The 17,727-nt window shown below is 40.5% G+C and overlaps 1 protein-coding gene across 1 annotated transcript in view; it reads right to left on the minus strand.

Annotated features, from left to right (window-relative positions):
• Positions 1-17,727, minus strand: part of LOC136881319 (ATP-binding cassette sub-family G member 1) — a 276,501-nt gene that overhangs the window by 35,921 nt on the left and 222,853 nt on the right. The gene's annotated exons all lie outside the window — the stretch shown is intronic.

Genomic DNA, 17,727 nt, shown 5'->3' on the forward strand with positions numbered 1-17,727 from the left:
CCTAAGGGTACGAAATGAAATGTCAACAAAAAGTTCAAAATCATCCACTGACCAAAATAATAATGTCATGAAGAATGAATGAATGGACATGAACCCAAAAAACAAAAAAACAAAAAATACAGTGGATCCAACTCAAAAAAGATCATAAATAAGAGTATTACTGACCAAGGGACCACTTATAAAGCACAATCCTGAATCGAGGATGCTTGATGTCTAAAGGGGTCCAAAATACAGGTCTAAGGCTCCTCAGAATGATACTTATCGCTAGTAAAGTAGAACCATGGTATATGTCATGTTGGGGTACTAATCAAAAGTAGCGAAGACTCACGGTGGTCCACACATGATGGTACTGCTCACAAGTATTGTACGTCGTACAGGTAACGCAGACCTATGGTATTTCTCACACAATGGCGCCACTCATATCCAACGCAAACCGATGAGGTTCCTCACCTAGGTTCCTAACATAGTGGATACTAATCACATGCAACGCAGACCCACGGTGTCGCTCATATAGTGGTACAACTCACAGGCAAACGCCCAGACCCGCGGTGTTGCTCACATGGGTACGACTCACGGGTCCTGGAAACCCACAGGCGAACCAACTCACTGCTTATACTAATCACAAACCTATTTCGTACCTAATATAGTGGTACTACTCGCGAGTAAAGGCAACCCATGTTGTTCCCCGCGTGATGGTACTAATCAAAAGTAGTTTCATGGTTCTAAGACAATCATCCCTTGGTCGCCCCTTTTAGTCGCATCTCACGACAGGCAGGGGATACCGCGGGTGTATTCTACATGTGCGTCCCCCACCCGCAGGAGGTAATCAATGAATGAATGAATCAATCAATACTGATCTGCATTTAGGGCAGTCGCCCAGGTGGCAGATTCCATATCTGTTGTTTTCCTAGCCTTTTCTTAAATGATTTCAATGGGACTGGAAATTTACTGAACATCTCTCTTGGTAAGTTATTCCAATCCCTAACTCCTCTTCCTACAAACGAATATTTGCCCCAATTTGTCCTCTCGAATTCCAATTTGTGATCTTTCCTACTTTTAAAGACCACTCAAGCTTATTCGTCTACTAATGTCATTCCACGCCATCTCTATGCTGACAGCTCTGACATACCACTTAGTTGAGCACCTAGCCTTTTTTCTCCCACTTCTTCCCAGCCCAAACTTTGCAATATTTTTGTAACGCTACTCTTTTGTCGAAAAGCACCCAGAACAAATCGAGCTGCTTTTCTTTCGATATTTTCCAGTTCTTGAATCAAGTAATCCTGGTGAGGGTCCCATACACTGGAACCATACTCTAGGTGGGGTCTTACCAGAGACTTATATGCCCTCTCCTTTACATCCTTACTACAACCCCTAAACACCATCATAGCCATGTGCAGAGATCTGTACCCTTTATTTACAGTCCATATTTATGTGATTACCCCAATGAAGATCTTTCCTTATTTTACACCTAGATACTTACAATGATCCCCAAAAGGAACGTTCACCCTATCAACGCAGTAATTAAAACTGAGAGGACTTTTCCTATTTGTGAAACTCACAACCTGACTTTTAACCCCGTTGATCATCATACCATTGACTGCTGTCCATCTCACAACATTATCGAGGTCATGTTGCAGTTGCTCACAATCCTGTAACTTATTTATTACTCTATACAGAATAACATCATCCATAAAAAGCCTTACCTCTGATTCCACTTCTTTACACATATCATTGATATATATATATAAAGGTCCAATAATACTGCCTTGAGGAATTCCCCTCTTAATTACTACAGGGTCAGATAAAGCTTCGCCTACTCTAATTCTCTGAGATCTATTTTCTAGAAATATAGCAGCCCAGTCACTCTTTTGTCTAGTCCAATTGCACTCATTTTTGCCAGTAGTCTCCGATGATCCACCCTATCAAATGCTTTAGACAGGTCAATCGCGATACAGTCCATTTGACCTCCTGAATCCAAGATAACTGCTATATCTCGCTGGAATCCTACAAGTTGACCTTCAGTGGAATAACCTTTCCTAAAATCGAATTGCCTTCTATCGAACCAGTTATTAATTTCGCAAACATGTCCAATATAACTAGAAAGAATGCCTTCCCAAAGCTTACATACAACGCATGTCAAACTTACTAGCCTGTAATTTTCAGCTTTATGTCTATCACCCTTTCCTTTATACACAGGGGCTACTATAGCAACTCTCCATTAATTTGGTATAGCTCCTTCATGCAAACAATAATCAAATAAGTACTTCAGATATGGTATTATATCCCAACACATTGTCTTTAGATGTGTAAAGAGATCATGTACAAGATGTACTATACCCCTATATTAACGTATGCATCAGAGACTTGGATTTTGACAGCAAGAAATTAGAGTAAGATTCAGGCCAGTGAGATGAAATTCCTGAGGAGTATGGTAGGAAAGACAAGGAGAGAACAGAGTAAGAAATATAGAGGTCAGAAATGAGATATGGGTAGAAAAACAGGGTGATAGGATGGAGAAAAATAAATTGAGATGGTTTGGACATGTTATGAGGATGGAGGGAAGGGCACCAAAACAAGTGTTGGAGGCTAAGATAGAAGGAAAGAGGGCAAGAGGGAGGTCCAGAGCAAGGTGGATGAACTCTCTCAAGAACAGTATAAGAAAAAGAAAACTGGACCGAAATAAAATTACCGAAGAGGAGTGGTGAAAGGAGAGGCACCGGTGGAGAAGTATCATCAACACCCCGACTTGGCAGGAGCTGGACAAGGGGAAATTAAAATGATGATGAAGTCCATCATAAAATGAGTTCGGTGAATGCAGTGACGATCGGCGTATTTCATTATAGAATAGTCTGGCTCCTTGGCCGAACAGTCAGCATAGTCTTCTTCGGTTCCTAGGGTCACGGGTTCGATTCCCAGCTGGGTCTGGGATTTTAACTGCGTCTGATAGTTCTTCTGGCTCGGGAATTGGGTGTTTGTGTTTGTCCCAACACTCTCCTCTTTATATCCAGACAACACACCACAGTATCAACCACCACAGAAACACGCAATCCAGATTACATCCCTCACTATAGAGTTGGCGTCAGGAAAGGCATCCGGCCGTAAAAAGGCCAAATCCACATGTGCATCACAGTTCGCAACCGCGATCCCACAGGTATGAGAAAATCGGTAGAAGAAGATGAGTTACCTGCTGGTTGTAGCACTAACGTATAAAGGTATTCGGTCACAGTGGGATAGGAGATTGGAAAGGACGTGGCCGATGCGTTAAGGTACAGCCCCTTTGTGTGCCAGGTGCAAGAATGGAACTATGGAAAACCATCTTTAGAGCAGCAATTCCCGGACGGGTCGAGGATTTTACTCGCGACTGGTTAATTCCTTTGATTCGGGGAAAGACTGTTATTCTCAATATACACCTTTATTTACAACACATCACACTACCAAACTCCCTGCAGAAACATGCAATAGTAAATACATCTCTCCACACACGGTTGGCGTCAAGAAGGGCATCCGGCCGCAAAACACGGCGAAGTTCACACGTGCGATACAGTTCACACCTGCAACCTCACCAGGGTGTGGAAAAATTGGCAGAAGAAATTATTATTTATTTATTTATTTATTTATTTATTTATTTATTTATTTATTTATTTATTTATTTATTTATTTATTTATTTATTTATTTCCACGATTGTTCCCCTTAGGAAGAGCGATTTCAAAATGTCATCTTCGGGTCTTTTTTCCTCTTTTCTTCTCAAACTCTCGTCATCCTCTTTGAATGCTTCCTCTTCCGCTCTTCTGTCCACTTTTCCCCAGGTTGTCGTGATATTCATGACTCAAATTTTACATTTGTGATTTTATTTCGGCACTCGGTGCGGTCCTCGTGGTTCGCTAAGTCGATCTGTTGTAGGTCTCTCTGAAACTCCTTTAGCCATTCCGTACCGCATTTACTCTTTGTTACGATGTTGAGTAATATCTTTATTATTATTATTGTTATTATTATTATTATTATTATTATTATTATTATTATTTCGTTATAGCCATTCACAGAGCGCGATGGAATTTGTTCATAGGCTTGATGACTTTCGCCTTCTTAATCTTTCAAAATCTCTTCGTGAACTCACTGTGTTGCCTCTTCCGTTCTTCTCACCATTTTGTACCAGTCCTGCTGCTAATTTTCACCATAAAAATGTGTTTATTTAAAGTCACGAAGACTTCGCGATTTCTCATGATGTCTCCGATGTTCAATTCATTCAGGTCCCACCCTCTTGTTTCCTCCAGCCAATTTATTATAATAATTAATAATGCCACGTAATGCTAAACTGAAACAAAACAGTTACCATACCGGAAGGCCGGGCTCGGTGGTTGAGCTGAGCTGTCCTTCTGACCCCAACTTGGCAGGTTCGATCCTGGCTCAGTCCGGTGGTATTTGAAGGTGCTCAAATACGTGAGCCTCGTGTCGGTAGATTTACTGGCACATAAAAGAACTCCCGCGGGACTAAATTCTGGCACCTCGGCGTCTCCGAAAACCGTAAAAGTAGTTAGTGAGACGTAAAGCCAATAACATTATTATTATTCATACCGGAAGCTCTGTATGTACCAGAAACCTTAACGTAAAATTCTTAGAAAAAATGTTTGCTCCACACAAGAAAATGGAATTTGGATCAAAAGGCGAACTGCAGACCTCTGTAGTCACAAAGATAGTTTCATCAATACTGTACGAAGGGGACTTTTGAAATGTTTTGGACACATTTTTAGGATGAATAATAGACTCACAAGATTATTATTATTGTTACGGAGTTTTCCGTGGTAGGTAGAGGTGAAAGAAGGTGCGGGTGTGAATAGGTCTCCAGCTACGAAAGCAAAATTAATTTAAAATTTAACAAGGTTATATTTTCTTTTCAAAAACAAAGAAATAACAAGCATGGCAGGTACAAGGTAGCCAATCAAAAAGGGTAGTTACAATATTTACAGGAATTGGGCTTCGCGCCCTGATTTTACACTGCTTGGGCAATCAGCTCAGTTTTACCCCAAACACGAGTTTTAACAGAGGGGCAGAAAACCCCATTCATACCTAGGAGCCCTTGCTCCAAATTACACAGAAAAGCCTCCACGAGGCATACAACACTCAATTTTCAAAAGAGCCACACGCTCTCAAAATTTAAGCCTCTCCCAGGCCACACCAAACTCCACCTTCAAGTTGTCCTCACTGGACATAGACACAGGGGTAAAATACCCAACCTACTGAGGTCTATTAAATGAAAAGCAGGTTAATTAAATGACCTCTAAAATAACAATTTGAGAGGAGGCGAACTTGCACTCCTAATACACTTTGATTAAGACCTACTTGGCACTAGGCCGTTAATACAAGGGCTAATCCCATACTAAAGAGGTGACTTAAGAAGAGAACAATTTGTTTTACGTTAACGAAGAATAGGTTGAGAAAAATAAGTTCACCTCAAAACAATAAGAGTGGGAGCTCGAGAGGGTTAGCACTCTCTATCCCAGAATGTAGCTTAAAAGAGAATAGAAGAAAGATCGTTACATTTTAGGAAAAGGTTACATGGAGGAACGCTTCGCACCCGCCCCGAGAGTTAAACTGCTGAGCTAGCAAAGAAAGAATTTATTAATCGGCCATTACCTTATTGATGACCGCTGCCGAGGAAAGAGGCGCTTCCCGCCTCCTGCTATGTACTTTATACACTGAAAGATGGAACAGAAGTGGCCCGGAGACCCTAAAATCAGCAGTTTAAATACTCTCGCAGAAGGTTCTAGGCGTTAGGGGAATGAAAACACCCTCCCGCGATGATTTTATTGGTAGATCAATAAACCCCCTACACAATACTAAGAAGAAACACATAATTGGTGGAAAATTAATTCAAGAAATTCGGGATAGGCTAGATTTAAAACAAGGGGAAAGAAGGGGTTAATATTGCCAACTTAACCAAAGACTGAAAAAAAAATTAGCAAAGAACAAACATTTGAAATAAAAATTTCTCCAACAAAATAGTTCTTTGACTCCGCACTAGGTTGCACTATTGTTGATCTTCAGTAGTGTCCTCTAGAAGAGAAAGTTCACACTTCTTACTTCAAGCGAAACAAAACCACATCAAAAATGACACAGTTCAAAAACTCAAAATTTTCCACGTAGTGACATCTTCTGAGAAAGTAGAGAATTAATAGCGTAGATAAAGTTCAGACTTCCTCCAGCAGAGGAGTTTCAACTGGCGCACATTTTAAATTAGCGGAGTGGAGGTGTACCGCCCGGTACAATTATTATTATTATTATTATTATTATTATTATTATTATTATTATTATTATTATTATTATTATTAATTTGCAGAATGAAATTTTTAGAAAACAAACCTTCATACACTCGTGATATCTTTTCCATAGCGGCTAATAATTAATAAGCAGCAACCAACTTTTTTTTTTTACTGTATTTCCTTGAGGCAATAGCCGCATGCGACGTGCGTTCTCATTGTGTAGTCGGCACCACAGCGACACGGCTAGACATGTCACTCTATGGAAGTACCAAGGTTACGTCACGCTCTATGACGGTAATGTCACGAGCGCACTTCCTGTCAACAAATAACTGCCATGGTCGGCTGAGTTGCTTAGCCAGTTAATGTCTCACTTATTAATGGAGTAGCCGACTCACGATATTTAGACTGTACTATTTCTAGTCGGGAGCTTTATTCAAATAATAATAATAACAATAATAATAATAATAATAATAATAATAATAATAATAATAATAATAATAATAATAATAAACAGGCTTATGGAATATGATTCCATAGATCGTGGACTGCTCATGAACGTTCTGCAGGAGTTTGAAGTGGATAAGAAATCTCTGGCCATAATTCGGCAATCTCTTACAAACACCTTTTCTCTCAAGTCAAATTTATGGGCGAACTCTCAAATCCATTTGAGATAAAAACGGGTTTGAGGCAAGGAGACAGCCTTTCTCCACTACCCTTCAATTGCATTTTAGAAAAAGTTATTAGGGAATGGAGGCTGAGCATGACTGAAAATGGAATGAAGAATGGGGTAAAGATAGGTTGTGGAAAAAATGCGATGATGTTGGATTGCCTTGCCTTCGCAGACGATGTCGTTCTTATTACAGACAACCATCAAACAGCCAAGAAACAAGTTGAAGAACAAAATGTTGCAGTCAAAACAGGGTTAAGAATCTCCTTCGAAAAAACAGCATTCATGGATTCTATAAAAAAAAAAAGGCGACACGGACAGACTTGTTACATTGTATGGGGATATCCAGTGTGTGCAAAAATTTAAATACCTGGGAGAAATACTCACCCCCAATGGAGATGAAAAGGAGGGATTAAAGGAGAGGGTGAGAAGGATGGAGTTGGCATTCAGACTATGTCATGACACCTATAAGTCCAAGTCTCTCAATTCGGGCCAAGTTAAAACATTACTGCACAGTGGTTAGAACGGAGTGCCTTTATGGAGCAGAAACCTTGACGAGGATGGCTGACCCAGTCCTTGAAAACCATAAGACCTATCTGTGTCGGTGCGACGTAAAGCCCCTAGAAAAAACAAAAACAAAAAATACTCCTTGAAAAAAGAGAAAGAAGATTCTTGCGAAAAATGTTAGGCCCTAGAAAGTCGACGAGTGACTCAAACACACTCCGGTTAAGATCGAATTTGGAGCTCTACAAGACAGTAGACAGAATCACGACTGTGATGAGAAAAAGGAGACTGACGTTTTATGGACATATCAAAAGAATGAACCCTGAGAGTTTGGCCAACAGAATACTTCTTCTGCAGGAAAGGTGAAAAAAACAACCGGGATGGCTTACACAGGTGCACAATGACTTGGCAGAAATAGGTATCAAGGAGGAGGATATAAAAGAAAGGACATCATTTAGGAAGAAGGTTGCGGGATTGAGGGATGCGTCTGAAGAGCAACATGCGAAGCCACGGAACATCTCGGTGGAAGAACGAGCAAAAAGAAGTCAAAGACTCAAGAATCTTTGGCGAGAGTGTAAAGAGAAGGGTATCAGTCTGCGTGACAGGAGGAAGACTGTGTAAACGTGGCCCACAGGTGGCCCTATCGATAAATAATAATAATAATAATAATAATAATAATAATAATAATAATAATAATAATAATAATAATAATAATAATAATAATAATAAACAGGTTAACGAAACAGATCTTCAAATATCTCTGGAACAAGAAGTCAGCAACAACAACAACAATCTGGATTCATGAAGCCCAGAAAGGTTTGGAAAGAAATAATATAAGAGAAGAAGCAGCAACAGAGAGAGAGTTTTTCAGAAAGAAAGTGTTAAAAATTTATGGATTCGAAAGTCGGGAGGAAAAGAAAACAGGGTCAAAATGGTCCTAGGATAGGAAAAAGGAGACATAGTGAGCAGATGAAGGAGTATTGGTGGAAGAAGAAGGAACAACAAAGAATGAAGAATTGAAATTGTCACATGGTCCCTAGAAGACCCAAACGGAGAAAGAAATAATAATAATAATAATAATAATAATAATAATAATAATAATAATAATAATAATAATAATAATAATAATAATAATAATAATGCCCGGCTCCATGGCTAAATGGTTAGTGTGCTGGCTTTTGGTCACAGGGGTCCCGGGTTCGATTCCCGGCAGGGTCGGGAATTTTAATCATCATTGGTTCATTCCGTTGGCACGGGGGCTGGGTGTGTGTGTCGTCTTCATCATCATTCATCCTCATCATCATGACGCGCAGGTCGCCTACGGATGTCAAATCAAAAGACCTGTACCAGGCGAGCCGAACATGTCCTCAGACACTCACGGCACTAAAAGCCATACGCCAATAATAATAATAATAATAATAATAATAATAATAATAAGAAGAAGAAGAAGAAGAAGAAGAAGAAAAATCGACCTGCATTTAAGGCTGTGTCGCCTTTCCAGCTTTATGTACCTTTCAAAACCACATAACAGCCCTCATACCAATCTAAAGTCTATGGGAGTGCTGGGCATGCTGAAAGTAGCTATTTTCCAGTCACAGACCCACGTAAGAATATTAACGAATTACAAGAGGAGATACTGTGATTTTTGCATCCTTGTGGCAACCTGTGTTCATTAACATGTTCGACAATCTACAGGACTGTGGGTCGTGATGGTGCACGTTTTGAACACTTGCCGTACTAATACCGTTAGATACGTGTACCCGTGGTCATCTTGCACGTTTATCTTCATGTTCAGATTATGTTTATAATTTCAATACTGTTTGTTTTTCCGCATACATACATACATACATACATACATACATACATACATACATACATACATACATACATACATACATACATACATACATACATACATACATACATACATACATACATACATACATACATACATACATACATACATACATACATACATACATACATTTTTAGCCAGACAAAATTAAAATGTTGATAACGTACAGACGAAACGGAAATTTTGCTTACAGAGACAGGAAGAAAGATGTTTGCTAATTTATATTACGAACTTGTGAGATCCTTATTCATTAGACGCGCCCACTTGGGACAGAATAAACTACGAAAACACATGTTTGCGGGGGATCTGTAACAGTACGAGTTCAGATTTTTTTTTTTTCGCAGGATCTACGACTGGGATAAGCGTCGTAGACTTAGAAATATATCATCGCATTTTTAAGAAGTAAATATGAAAGAAAAAAAAAAAGCATCGTAACCAAGTGCCATACCTGGCTTCTTACCAAGGCGGTGGCTGTTTGAATCCTGGGCAATGCATGTGAGGTTTGTAACATGAAATGTCAGAACACTGTTGTTCGGACTCCATGTAAATTTGGAGGTTCCATGGCTATCTTCACGATATCAAGTCACGTAAAACTACAAGTTCGCTTTTCTTTGAATAATGGAAGAAACCAGGAGCCCGGCTTCTTCTCTGGTTAGAATACTGGTCCTCGGTTCAGAGGGCCCGGTGTTCGATTACCTGCTAAGCCAAGGATTTCAACTACGTATAGTTAAGTTTCCTGGCTCGGGGACTGGGTGTTTATGTTCATCTTAATACACTTCACTTCATCTACATAAAACACATCAGAATATTAAGCATTACAGAAACACGCAATAGTGAGGACATCCTTCCACATACAGTAGGAACGGCGCCCGGCAGTGAAACTGGGCCAAACTCGCACCAAGTTCCGATCCCAGTTAAATGAGGAAAAGGCCAGGGAGAAGACTAATTGGAACAATCAGGACCGACGTGCCAGCGCCGGTTTTCGAACATTAGATCTCGGAATCGGAATCTCCTAAGTTGTTCGTGGAGCGTGGGTTGATTGTTCTACGGGTACAGAGGTTGGTGGGGGATGACTGACTATGAGACGCGTCCTTGAAAAACGCTATTCTCACTTTCTCCCGACCTTCGCCGTGGGGTTAGGCTACTTGCTGTCTGGCACTATACTGCTAATAAGAAGAGATGGCGTCTGACAGGTAAGGTTGGAGGGAGGAGCACTGCACGTGGCATTTCACGATGTTGCCACATTCCAGCATTCCTTTCTGTACATGCTCTTACCCCTCGCTTCCGGCTCACTTGTTCTCTCCGTCATTCTGACCACTGTGATCTGTTGTAGACTGCCTGGCCAGGCGGTGTCGTCCCATTTGCGATCACTCTTATACAATCAGGTTCTTATCAGTGACATACAAACAGTCAGGTTGCTGTGAGGGAAATCCTTACTGAAGGATTGGTACAGGAAGACATCCCTCAAGTAACTGGCGAAACTGGGAATCTTACGAATCGTATGTTGAAAGTCATTAAATTACTTATATTTACCGTTTGAGACTGATGCGTTTATATCGGGATTGACAGGGAATAAACAGGACTCATATAAACCTTTTATTCACCAAGCTGGATAGCTGAAGTCGCTTAAGTGCGGCCAGTATTCAGTATTCGGGAAATAGTGGGTTCGAACCCCACTGTCGGCAGCCCTGAAGATGGTTTTCCGTGGTTTCCTAATTAATTTACACAGCATGTTTGTACTGCCGGATGCCCTTCCTGGCACCAACCTCAGTTGAGGAGCTAATGAAGACGAAATGTGTTATGGTGAATAAAATTGGGTAAGGGGTGCTTATGGATAGGAACTGTACCGGCATTTGCCTGGAAGTGAAGATATTAAGCCACAGAAAACTATTCTGAGAAGAGCCGACGGTGGGATTCGAACCCACGCGTTTCCCGAATGCAGAGCTTGGCTCCATAGCCACAGAGCGTTAAAACGCGCGGCCACTCGGTCTACTTTCATCTATATAAATAAAATTATAATTTTTGTCTGTACGCTTCGATTAGATGTACAAGATCCCAGAACTTAATGTTAAGAAAATGTTTAGATTACAATAAGTTGAAAAAATGACGATTCTATAATGATAGCGCGAAGAGAATATATTGCGTTCGGAAAATAATGCGTTCGAATCCCATTGTCGGTAGCCCTGTAGATGGTTTTCCGTGGTTTCCTATTTTCACAACAAACACAACAAGCCAGGGTCGTTTCCTTCCTACTCCAAGGCCTTTCCTATCCCATTGTCGCCGTAAGACCTATCTGTGTCGCTGCGACGTAAATCCAGCGGTAAACAAACCCTTGTCACCAAACATCCTCCCTTTTCCGTAAATTTCTGTAAGAGTATCCATTATATAAAGCTACGCCTTAATTAGCAGTCCCCTTGCTGCGTTAAAGTTGGAAAACCCTGACAGGCTGCTGAAAATTTTACAGTAATCGCAAATGAGACAAGAACTGGTCTTTCTTCACATTCTTGTTTTCCACTGTAATGGAACTGGTCGCAAATAGAACAAATTTTGCTCTGGAATGGAATTAAGGGAACATTCCTTTCCGATAAACTCGTAGCCTCCTCTTCAAAGAATTCTCTTGCAGCACATATCATTTCTCTTCCTTGGTGATGAACTGTCACACCATGGCCGGCGGTATTTTTTTTTCACGAGGTGGACGAGTCCTGGGCCTCCCTCTCCCTCGAGGAGTATTCATCGTACTCAAAATATAAATACAATGATTGCACGTGCGTACGTACGTAAATAGTATTTAAAATACAATTAGAAACTTACTAACGGCCACTCACACTGAACTGCTTGCAACAAGATCTAGCTCACAAGTGAAGTGAGAGGTTTGGCAACTCCCAGCAAGACGAGCCTCCCAGAAGTTTTATCTCCATGGCAACCGCAGTCGCCCCACCCTCGTTTCCATGGCAACCACACAGCCACTCCCTTTATCCCGCCTCGGCAGGCAGTAAACGGACCTCCCTCTACGAAATGTCACAAACCATCTCTTATTATTAGCAGTATAGTCTGACCTTGGCGTGACAGCGATCAGCTGTGCTATGCAGTGACAATTTCTTCTCAACTGAATGGGACTGCTAGCACATTACCTCAGCACATCTTAAAATATCATGTTACGTAAATAGAGTACTGTGCTAATGCACTGCTCTTCATATTCGAGTAGTGTTGTCAACGCAGCTTTACTTCCCTTAATGGGCTGTTACCGAGCAAGTTGGTCGTGCGGTTAGGGAGTTGGTTCGAACCCCACTGTCCGTAGCTCTGAAGATGGTTTTCCGTGATTTTCCATTTTCACACCAGGCAAATGTTAGGGCTGTACCTTATTTAAGTCCATGGCCGCTTCCTATCCCAAAGTCGCCTATCTGTGTCGGTGTGACGTAAATCAAATTGTAAACATTGGGCTGGGCTGTGTTATCAGTAGACCTGGGATTTCAGGCTCTAAAAACATTAGTTTTAGGCACCTAAAATAGGCTTTTAAAAGAGAAAATAGGCACTTAAAATATGCTTTTAAATGTGCAAATGCGACGTAAATCAAATTGTAAACATTGGGCTGGGCTGTGTTATCAGTAGACCTGGGATTTCAGGCTCTAAAAACATTAGTTTTAGGCACCTAAAACAGGCTTTAAAAATAAAAAAAGGCTTTTAAAAGAGAAAATAGACACTTAAATTTTGCTTTAAAATGTGTAAATAGACAGAAAATAGACTTTAAAAGGGCTAGGAGTGGGAAGGAATCGGCCGTTGCCTTAATTTAAGTACAGCCCCAGCATTTGCCTGGTGTAAAAATGGGAAACCACGGAAAACCATCTTCAGGGCTGCCGACAGTGAGGTTCGAACGCACTATCTCCGGGAAGCAAGCTCACAGTTGCGCACCCCTTAACAAAAATCTACAAAATTAAGACCGAATTAAAAAGATATTTATCAAAAACAGTTAACGATTAAATGAAAAATTATATATTTTTTAAATGCTATTTGTTCGGGGCGTCGACCTAGAAAGATCTTTTGCCCCTAAAATTATAATTAGTACTGAACTAAAACCTTAATACTGCAATCACTGATCACAATTACAGCACAGTAGGCATCCCATAAAGGTGAAAACGCGAACGGAGTATGTGTTTATTTATTTGTGAGGGAAATTCCTACAGCACTTTCATTTGTAGTTTGCTTTACAGTACATAACAATAATCTTCTCCAAATCTTCTAGTCACGCTATGTCTTTTGTCTGTAAAGATGATTTTGAAAGCAGTAAAATAATGCTCCATGCTAACAGATGTTATAGGGACACAGGAAAATTTACTTACATTTTTCAGTTCAGTTTCACTAGTAAGTCTACCTTTTCCCCTCCCATTACCTGATGTTCCCATTTCAGCACTGAATAACCTGGATTTTTCCGCGGTAAACTAGTCCACTTGTCTCTTATTGTATCCCCTAAAAGCCAACCTCTGCTGTTCTGCTTTTCATTCAGGGATGTACATTATGTGACTGTAAAAATTACAGATGTTGAATTTTATTTTAAATTTACAGTATAGGCATTTTAGGCACTAAAATAGTAAAATAGGCTCAAACGGTCCAAATAGGCATTTTAGGGCACTATAAAAATGTAAGGGATTCATCATGAAACGTCAACATATTTCTAAATTTTCATGTTATTTCTTTAAGAACAAAATAGGAATTTGCCTTAAAATCCCAGGTCTAGTTATCAGATGAGAAATATTAGCAAATCTCACGATATTGGTCTTAGAGGGAAACTTTTAAGCCTTCCTCGCGATCGCAGCCTTCTGATACAATTGCCACCAATTTTGAGTGCTGTATCTTGTGTCCCCAAATATGCAAATCGTCAATTGTGAACGGTTTGTAAATTGAACAGTGTTGTTAGCTCCTCTCAGAAAGTTACTAAACATTAAATGAGAGATGATCCACCTGATAGCCACCCCTATTAGGGAATTGAAATTATCGTCCCCCCTAATCATTTCATATGAATGTAGCAGATTTTAGAAGGCTGTGAAAGAGCAAGACACTCGGGGGGTAAAAAAGAAAGGAGGAACCCGATATCGAGAATTCATTAAGATATGTTTTTCTGCTTGTAAAGTCTTATTTTTGCACATACAGCAGAGTAAATAAATGCATTAAATACTGATTAGTGACCAGGAGTTATAAGTAGTAACATGAATAATATTTCTTTTATCAGTTGTTTGGATTTAAGAGGGGTTTGAGTTAAAGTTCAAAATTAAAATTGGCGGAATTCCCTCTTTCGGATTTTATTGGAAAAAGAAAAACCAATCCATGGTGCTTCAGGTCAGATAGTAGAAATAGTGTCCTAACAATCGTCGAAGAACTTTTTAGCACTAAGTCCGCTATGGTCTGTTTTTCTTACCAAGCTCTGCGTCTCCTTTGGAATCGTCTCTCTAGCGCCAATCATAATCCCTTCTTCTTCTTCTTCTTCTTCTTCTTCTTCTTCTTCTTCTTCTTCTTCTTGAAATTTATGGACTCTTGACGTGTCGCCCAGTCACAAAAATCATAATCCCAATGACTTCTCATAATAGTGTTTATATCCATTCTGCATATTATCACGTTTTTCTTTTTTCCTGGGTGGAACACAATGCACGCTAACCTTTATTACCTTCGTTAGTGCGTATTTTCTCTTATTTCCTTTTGCCATGTGTTTTTTAAAATACATTTTATTTTGCTAGGTCTTCCCGGTGAAATCCACTCTTTGCTTAACAATTTCTTTCTTCTCTTTTTCTATTTTTGTTTTATATTCACCACCCATTAATTTTATAGTAAATATCTGGGGACAGGCAGGACACCACGATGCCAGTCACATTAAAAAACTATATTATACCAGATGGGGGTTAAAAGAAAAACTAACTAATTTTGGGATACTAAATCCTGAAAACATGCGGTATTTCACTTATTAAATATCTCAATGACGTGTGTAAATACCGGGTGTCCACAATTACACTGACGGTGTTCAGCGAGGCACAGCACGAGTTGTATGATTGTATGATGTTTTCTGCCCCCCCCCCCCAACGTGGAGTTTGGTAGTTCTCGGGGGCTACTGTTAAGGCATTAAATCTGGAGAAGGTGGCAGGTGATTTTATATCAAGAAACGAGGTTAGAAAGCTGGCATTCCTTCTGGGAACTACATTTCCCAAAATAGACAGTTCAAGCGGTACATCTTGTGGTAGAGCTTTTCACATTTCGTATCACGAAATACACAATAAGCAGTAATAGGACATTTATTAAGAAAATGTATTTATGAAGCAAGGACTCTTTTTTTTTACTTGTGATTATTTTTTATAGCTTCGTCCGTAAAACATTCCTACAAAGTATTTATTTCGAATGAAGTTCTATTTTTCTGTTTACTTGTGAATATTATTGAAAACTCCGTACGTACTGTAAGACTCGTTCAAAAATTAATGTGAGAAACAAGCTCTAGTATTTTTCTGTTCGTGAATATTGTTATTATATAGGAATGTTTGCATTAATAGTTGTTCCTAAGTTCACATGCCTGTGTTCATGTTAGTCATGCCTCCCACCCCGCCAATAATCACCCGGGGGCCGATGACCTAGATGTTAGACCCCTTTAAAAAACAAGCAACATCATCATCAATAATCACCCGAAGTCGGCGCGCCTGTCTGCGACCATACCATACAGTGACTATATAGATACTCGTAATTGTAGTCATTGCTTACAGCGCCTGCTGGCAAGGCTTGGGACTAATATGCTTTTGTCGCAAAATTCGCGAGCGCATTGCTTACTATGAAATTTACCGAGCTCGATAGCTGCAGTCGCTTAAGTGCGGTCAGTATCCAGTAATCGGGGGATAGTGGGTTCGAGCCCCACTGTCGGCAGCCCTGAAGATAGTTTTCCGTGGTTTCCCATTTTCACACCAGGCAAATGCCGGGGCTGTACCTTAATTAAGGCCACGGCCACTTCCTTCCAATTCCTAGTCCTTTCCTATCCCATCGTCGCCGTAAGACATATCTGTCGGTGCGACATAAAGCAAATAGTAGCTATGAAATTTCAGACTTCTACGATCATTACTCCCTGCACTGTGCCACGGTAAACAGCGTCAGTTGAATTGTGGACACCCGGTACATATAAAAATACGGTCCTTTACGGTGTCCATCCTTATTTTATCAGAAATGTTCCATGAATCCGTTAACTTTTGGGCGGTAAAGGCTTATCGTTATCAAACAGGTGCCTAGGACAGTTAAGGATTGTCTTGAACCTTGACTCAAGGCGTTGATATGGTAGATATGACTGGACTTCGCTCTCGGGGAGATGTCATAGAGGAAAATTTTTAATAAACACTTTTTGCTCCGATCCGGCTCTGGTTGCAATTGTGATTCCAATGGAAACATCGATAATACTGACTCTGATTCTAAATCTGATTCTCTATCACGTATTCTGATGCATTCGAACACTATCAAGGGGAGGCTACAGCTGTGGTGTTGATAATGATGATGATGATGTTTGTTGTTTAATGGGGCCTAACAGCTAGGTCATAGGCCCCTAATGGTACGAGGTGAACAAAATCAAACTTAAAACTTCAAAATGTGTCAACTGACTAGAATCTAAAACGAATGATGATGAAAAAATGATTGTGAAACAAAACAATCAGTGGATCCAATTCACAATGCCTGCATTACTGGGATGAAACTCATTATCTAAAGACGTACAATATCCAGGTCAACGACCCCTCATAGTGATACTAATCACTGGTAAAGCAGAACCATGGTGTTCCTCCCATAGTGGTACTAGTCACAGGTAACGTAGATTCATGGTGTTTCTTGCATGGTGGTACTAATCACAGGTAATGTAGACCCATGGTATGTCACACACAATGGTACCACTCACAGGTAACACAAACCCAGGGTGTTTCGCACATAAGCGTAATACTCACAAGCAATGCAGACCCGTGGTGCTCCTCACTTAGTGGAACTAATCACAGGCCACGTACACTCATGGTGCTGCTCACATAGTGCTGCTAATCACAGGCAATGTAGACCCACGATGTATCACACATTATGGCAATGCCCACAGGCAACACAAACCCATGGAATTCCTCACATAATTGTACTACTACTCTCAGAAAGCGGTACTACTCATAGGTAACGCAGACCCATTGTGAACACAGTGGAACCAACCGGTGGAATACACACGATCACCATTACCACAAACAACGCCCAGACCCGCAGTGCTCCTCGCATAATGGTACTAGTCGCAAGTAACGTCCACCCATGGTGTTCCGAACATAATGGTACTAATCACACGTAGTTTCATGGTTCTAGTGTAGTCATCCCTTGGTCACCCTTTTAGTCGCTTCTTACGACATGCAGGGGATACGGTGGGTGTATTCTTCGTCTGCGTTTCCCACCCACAGGGGATCAACTGTGGTGC

Source organism: Anabrus simplex, chromosome 9, assembly GCF_040414725.1.
Source record: "Anabrus simplex isolate iqAnaSimp1 chromosome 9, ASM4041472v1, whole genome shotgun sequence".
Taxonomy (NCBI): Eukaryota; Metazoa; Arthropoda; class Insecta; order Orthoptera; family Tettigoniidae; genus Anabrus; species Anabrus simplex.